The 7447-nt window shown below is 43.9% G+C and overlaps 1 long non-coding RNA gene across 1 annotated transcript; it reads left to right on the forward strand.

The window, feature by feature from the left end:
- The first annotated feature begins 335 nt into the window (after nucleotides 1-335).
- On the forward strand, nucleotides 336-7092 carry LOC140720255 (uncharacterized). Its single transcript, XR_012097146.1, has 3 exons — nucleotides 336-559; nucleotides 2640-2777; nucleotides 6245-7092. It is a non-coding gene; the product is annotated as an uncharacterized lncRNA (long non-coding RNA).
- Nucleotides 7093-7447: the final 355 nt, after the last annotated feature.

Consider the following 7447-nt stretch of genomic DNA (forward strand, 5'->3'; position numbering starts at 1 on the left):
TGTGTTTAATAAAAAATTTCAAAATAATAATAAAATTTACTTTGAACTTTGAGCCTCGGGGAACTTGCTTTGATTCTGAGAACAAACAGTGACTGACATCTCCGTCTCCCGGCAGCAGTCCGCCCCGCGGATGCCCTCACAGCCAATCAGAGAACACTACTGGGAGACTCTTGCCTCCATTGGCTGAGGAGTGTCAGTGGGCGGGACGCTGGGCGGACCGAAGTTTGGAACCGGGAGCGAGTGGACCCGGTGAGAGACCCGAGATTGGGAGCAGCTCCCCGGGTAAAGGCTGCAACAGCGGCCGGAGTTTTGAATCCTTCCGATGGCGGAGGTGAAGATTCGGGCGGAGATTCCGTGAGATGTTTCAGCCTCACAGGGGGTGCCCGGTCTTTCCCCGCCGAGGATCGGGGCCTGTTGTCTGGAGTTGTCTCCCAGACCCGTCCCTTCCTGCTGGGAGACGGGAGCTGCCCCGCAGCGGCTGCCGATGGATCTCCGGAGCTCTCACCGCTCCCCTGTGCAATCCGAACGGCTGAAAACCAAGGGAGAACAAGGCGCAAAGGTAAACTCGTGCTTTAGAAAATATGTAACAGGAGCAGGCCTGGCCACTCGGCCCGTTGCGCCTATTCCACCCTTTCCTCAGAATAGTCCTTTTTAAAATCTTTTTATTGATTTTAAACAAACATAAATGAAACATGAATACAAAGAGCTTGAGAGTACATAATTAATAGGTTAAGGTATAAATATAAATAGATGATAATAACCTCCCAAACTCATAGTGGTTACAAAAAATGGAGAAAATAAGAAACCCCCCCCAAAAAAATGAAAAGAATCCTAACCGACATGGGTCATTGCATTATATCAATTATACACAGTAGCGTCAATAACTCCGCACCTCCATCCGAATAATTAAGGACAATAAAAGTAAGGTTTAGGAAAAGTCAGTTTTAGCTTATATGAAAATGTTGAATAAATGGTCTCCAAGTTTCTTCATATTTAACTGAAGGGACAAAGACAACACTTGTAATTTTTTCTAAACTCAAACAAGAAATCGTTTGAGAAAACCACTGAAATATAGTTAGAGGATTAATTTCTTTCCAATTCAATAGGATAGATCTTCTAGCCATTAATGTAACAAATGCAATCATCCGCCGGGCTGAGGGGGGATAAACGACTATTATCCACCATTGGTAAACCGAAAATTGCAGTAATAGGATGCGGTTGCAATTTGATATTCAGAACTGTTGAAACAATACCAAAAAGATCTTTCCAATAATTTTGCAAACAGGAGCAGGACCAGAACATGTGGGTCAATGAAGCGACTTCAGAATGACATCTGTCACAGGTTGGATTAACATAAGAATAAAATTGAGCGAGTTTATCCTTGGACATGTGAGCCCTATGAATAACCTTAAATTGTATTAGGCATGTTTAGCACAAATAGAAGAAGAATTGACTAATCGTAAAATTTTCTCCCACTGCTCTGTGGGTATAAGACAGTGAAGTTCTTTTTCCCATTCCTTCTGAATTATTTCTGATACTCCTGGCTGTATTTTCATGATCATATGATAAATGATGGCTACTTAACCCTTCTGGCAAGGATTCAGAGCTAGAATTTTTTCTGTAATGTCCACTGGTAATAATTTCAGAAAATACTAACATTCAAGAAATTTCTAACTTGTAAGTATCTAAAAAAAAAAGAGTTTTCGGCTGGATAGCTGTTCAAAGGACATAAAACTGTTATCTAAAAATAGATCACGAAAACAAGTTACACCTTTTGTTTTCCATAACACAAAGGCTTGGTCCATAAAAGAGGGCTGGAAAAAGAAGTTAGATATAATAGGGCTTGATTATTCAAGCCAAAGAATTTACGAAATTGAAACCATATTCTTAATGTATGTTTAACTATAGGATTAGTTATTTGTTTATTCGGTTTAGATAAAGCAAAAGGAAGCGAAGATCCTAAAATAGAAAACAATGAGAAGTCTTGTACAGATTTACACTCCAGATTTACCCATTGTGGGCAAGGTACTATGACCGATTCTTGTGTCCAAAATATTAAATACTGAATATTAACTGCCCAATAGTAAAATCTCAGGTTTGGCAAAGCAAAACCACCTTCCTTCTTAGGCTTCTGTAAATATTTTTTACTTAATCTCGGATTTTTACTCTGCCACACATACGAGGATATTTTGGAGTCAATAATATCAAAAAAAGATTTAGGAATAAAAATTGGTAATGCTTGGAATAAATATAAAAATTTGGGTAATACTATCATCTTGATAGTATTAATTCGACCAACCAATGACAGAGAAAATGGGGTCCACCTGGTAACAAGTTGCTTGATTTGTTCAATTAAAGGTAAAAAATTAACTTTAAATAAACCCTTATGTTTCTTGGTAATTTTAATACCCAAATAAGTAAAATGATCTGTGACAACTTTAAATGGTAAGTGTTTATAAATTGGAACTTGCATATTTAATGGAAATAATTCACTCTTATTAAAATTCAGTTTGTAGCCAGAAAAGCTACTAAACTGAGCAAGCAAGGATGAATTATCAGGAATAGAACTCTCAGGGTCAGATATGTATAGTAACAAATCATCAGCATATAATGATAACTTATAAGTCCCTTACCCACAGGTAGTACCAAAAATATGAGGTGATTCACGAATGGCAACGGCTAAAGGTTCCAAAGCAATGTCAAATAATAGAGGACTTAAAGGACAGCCTTGCGTCGTACCACGGGACAACTGAAATAAAGGAAATCTTTGATTATTGGTAAGAACTGAAGCAAAAGGATTATAATAGATTAATTTAATCCATGATATAAATTTCAAGCTAAAATTAAAATTCTGCAACATATTAAATAAATATGGCCATTCAACTCTATCGAATGCTTTTTCAGCATCTAAGGAAATGACATTCTGGTATTTTAGATGAAGAAGTATAAATTATATTAATAAATGTTCTAATGTTAAAAGATGAATAACAGTTTTTAATAAATCTGGTCTGATTTTCAGAGATAATTTGAGGTAATACATTTTCTAATCTAGTGGGCAAAATTCTGGTAAAAATCTTAGAATCCGTATTCAGCAAGGATATTGGCCGATAGGATGCACATTCAGTGGGGTCTTTATCTTTTTTAAGAATTGGAGAAATGGAGGCATCATAAAAAGATTGTGGTTATTTACCTACGGTTAACGCATCTTTAAAAATTTTACAAAGCCAAGGAGCGAGTATAGAAGAAAAGGATTTAAAAAATTCAGCAGTATAACCATCTGGACCAGGGGCTTTACCTGAATTCATTGAAAAAGGGAGTGGTTTCCCCTTTCCAGACCCTGCCCGGGGACTTGCCTGCACTCCTCAGGGTTATATATGGAACCTCTCGGACAGGGACAGGGAGTGGGCTCCCCTTTCCAGACCCTGCCCGGGGACTTGTGCCACTCCTCAGGGTTATATATGGAACCTCTCGGACAGGGACAGGGAGTGGGTTCCCCTTTCCAGACCCTGCCCGGGGACTTGTCTGCACTCCTCAGGGTTATATATGGAACCTCTCGGGCAGGGACAGGGAGTGGGTTCCCCTTTCCAGACCCTGCCCGGGGACTTGTCTGCACTCCTCAGGGTTATATATGGAACCTCTCGGGCAGGGACAGGGAGTGGGTTCCCCTTTCCAGACCCTGCCCGGGGACTTGTCTGCACTCCTCAGGGTTATATATGGAACCTCTCGGGCAGGGACAGGGAGTGGGTTCCCCTTTCCAGACCCTGCCCGGGGACGTCTGCACTCCTCAGGGTTATATATGGAACCTCTCGGGCAGGGACAGGGAGTGGGTTCCCCTTTCCAGACCCTGCCCGGGGACTTGCCTGCACTCCTCAGGGTTATATATGGAACCTCTCGGACAGGGACAGGGAGTGAGTTCCCCTTTCCAGACCCTGCCCGGGAACTTGTGCCACTCCTCTGGGTTATATATGGAACCTCTCGGACAGGGACAGGGAGTCGGTTCCGCTTTCCAGACCCTGCCCGGGGACTTGCCTGCACTCCTCATGGTTATATATGGAACCACTCGGGCAGGGACTGGGACAGGGTTCCCCTCTCCAGACCCTGCCCGGGGACTTGCCTGCACTCCTCAGGGTTATATATGGAACCTCTCGGGCAGGGAAAGGGAGTGGGGTTCCCTTTCCAGACCCTGCCCGGGGATTTGTGCCACTCCGCAGGGTTATATATGGAACCTCTCGGACAGGGTCAGGGAGTGGGTTCCCCTTTCTCAGGCAGACGCCCGAAGGTGACCGGGAGCCACCAGAGGGGATGGATCACAGTGATACTCGACAGAGTACCACATTTACTCTCCACAATCCCTTTGGTCCCAGATAGGGCAGGCCAGGGGGAAGTACCACTGTGATACTTGACAGAGTACGACATTTACTCTCCACAATCCCTTTGGTCCCGGATAGGGCAGGCCAGGGGGAAGTACCACAGTGATACTCGACAGAGTACCACATTTACTCTCCACAATCCCTTTGGTCCCGGATAGGGCGGGCCAGAGGGGACAGATCTCAGTGATACTCGACAGAGTACCACATTTACTCTCCACAATCCCTTTGGTCCCGGATTGGGCAGGCCAGAGGGGACGGATCACAGTGATACTCGACAGAGTACCACATTTACTCTCCGCAATCCCTTTGTTCCCGGATAGGGCAGGCCAGAGGGGACGGATCACAGTGATACTCGACAGAGTACCACATTTACTCTCCACAATCCCTTTGGTCCCGGATAGGGCAGGCCAGAGGGGACGGATCACAGTGCTACGACAGAGTACCACATTTACTCTCCAGAATCCCTTTGGTCCCGGATGGGGCAGGCCAGAGGGGACGGATCACAGTGATACGACAGAGTACCACATTTACTCTCCACAATCCCTTTGGTCCCGGATAGGACAGGCCAGAGGGGACGGATCACAGTGATACTCGACAGAGTACCACATTTACTCTCCACAATCCCTTTGGTCCCGGATAGGACAGGCCAGAGGGGACGGGTCACAGTGATACTCGACAGAGTACCACATTTACTCTCCACAATCCCTTTGGTCCTGGATAGGACAGGCCAGAGGGGACTGATCTCAGTGATACTCGACAGAGTAACATATTTACTCTCCACAATCCCTTTGGTCCCGGATAGGGCAGGCCAGAGGGGACGGATCACAGTGATACTCGACAGAGTACCACATTTACTTTCCACAATCCCTTCGGTCCCCGATACGGCAGGCCAGAGGGTACGGATCACAGTAATACTGGACAGAGTACCACATTTACTCTCCACAATCCCTTTGGTCCTGAATAGGACAGGCCAGAGTGGACGGATCACAGTGATACTCGACAGAGTACCACATTTACTCTCCACAATCCCTTTGGTCCCGGATAGGACAGGCCAGAGGGGACGGGTCACAGTGATACTCGACAGAGTACCACATTTACTCTCCACAATCCCTTTGGTCACGGATAGGGCAGGCCAGAGGGGACGGATCACAGTGATACTCGACAGAGTACCACATTTACTCTCCACAATCCCTTTGGTCCCGGATAGGGCAGGCCAGAGGGGACGGTGATACAGGCGGCTGTGATCAGGCTCACCATACAGGCAGGCTCTTTTCTCACTGCTGTAATCAGGTAGATGGTACACGAGCCTCAGGACTCGCCCCACCAGGGTCAGGAACAGTTACTACCCCTCAGCCATCAGTCTGTGGAACAATACAGGATAACTGCACTCACTTGCTATCCATAGGGATGCTCCCATAACAAATCATCGTACTGGGACTGTCTCAAAATGAGTGAAATAAGAGGTGCTTTGACTGAGACAGATCACATTCCTGTCTCAGAATTAGAGAAATTCAATCTCACAGGATATTTACAGCGGAAGGGCTGGAATGATGTTTCCCATAAGGTGTGGAACCAGCGCTCACAGACTCAAAATCGGAGGACAACTCAGCAGGACTGAGATGAGGAGAAATTTCCTCACCCAGAGTGCAGTGAACATTGCAATTATCTCCACAAGGTTTCTAAATTTAATAGACATATCCTGGGGCTCAGCGGTGATGGGAAGTTGCAGGAAAGTGGTGCTGAGGTCAAAAGTCAAGCATGTTCTGAGTGAAGGGCAGAAGAGGCGGAAGGGGCCGAATGGCCACGCCTTCTCTATTTCTTATTTTCTGAAACACGAGTTTACCTTTGCGCCTCACTGTTTCTTGTCCTGTCAGATTGAACAGGGAGCGCTGAGCGCACCGGACATCTATCGGCAGCCGCTGCGGTTATTTCATGTTCTCGTTGTTTATTTGCATTGGCGAAGTTTGTTGTCTTCTGCACTCTGGTTGATCTTTCAGTGATCCAGGTATAGTTACCATTTTGTAGCTTTGCTCTGTATGTTTGTAGGAGTTGTATGTGGTGACTTATATGTACTCTGTTAGTTTTTGAAATAGTCACTTGGGGAATCTGAGGTGGAGCAGTATTTGGGGCTTATTTAAAATTATACATAGATATTATCCAAACAATGTTTATTTGACAAGGGTTAATTCAGATATTGAAACGAACTGTTCTTTTTGTGGTTTATATCCAGAGTATTTATTTCATCTGTTTTGGGATTGTTAATATGTTAAAACATTTTGGGTTGATGTTTGTCAATTTATAGATCAATATATTAACATGGATTTAATTTTTTGTTTTGAAATTGTCTTATTTGGTTTTACTAATAATACCAAATCTCATAGGGATCATTTCCTTACCATACATATTTTGTTGATTTACAGCAAATTTTATATCCATAAATGCAATCACAGCAATAAGAAACCTTCATTTATATTTTTTACATCAGACTTCAAACTCTACGTTTATACTCTGAAAGCTTCCCATAATCAGAAAGCTGTAAAGACTATACAAATCTGTCAAAGTTTTGGGTTATCTCTGTAAATGTTCCTGTTTTGTGACTCCTCTTAGATACAGTTCCTTCTGTCCAACAGTATTTAGAGTGGATTTCCTTGTTTATTTGTATATTTATAGTTAATAGTTATATATTTGTTGCTGCTTTCCTGTGATTCCCTGTCTTTGTTAGCATATGTTTAGTGTTTCTGTTTTTGTTTGTGTTTAATAAAAATTTAAAAAAATTAAAAATAATAATAAAATTTACTTTGAACTTTGAGCCTCGGGGAACTTGCTTTGATTCTGAGAACAAACAGTGACTGACATCTCCGGCTCCCGGCAGCAGCCCGCCCTCGGACACACTCACAGCCAATCGGAGAACACCACTGTGAGACTCTTGCCTCCATTGGCTGAGGAGTGTCAGTGGGCGGGACGCTGGACGGACCGAAGTTTGGAATCGGGAACGAGTGGACCCGGTGAGAGACCCGAGATTGGGAGCAGCTCCCCGGGTAAAGGCTGCAACAGCGGCCGGAGTTTTGAATCCTTCC

Source organism: Hemitrygon akajei, unplaced genomic scaffold, assembly GCF_048418815.1.
Source record: "Hemitrygon akajei unplaced genomic scaffold, sHemAka1.3 Scf000039, whole genome shotgun sequence".
NCBI classification, from domain to species: Eukaryota; Metazoa; Chordata; class Chondrichthyes; order Myliobatiformes; family Dasyatidae; genus Hemitrygon; species Hemitrygon akajei.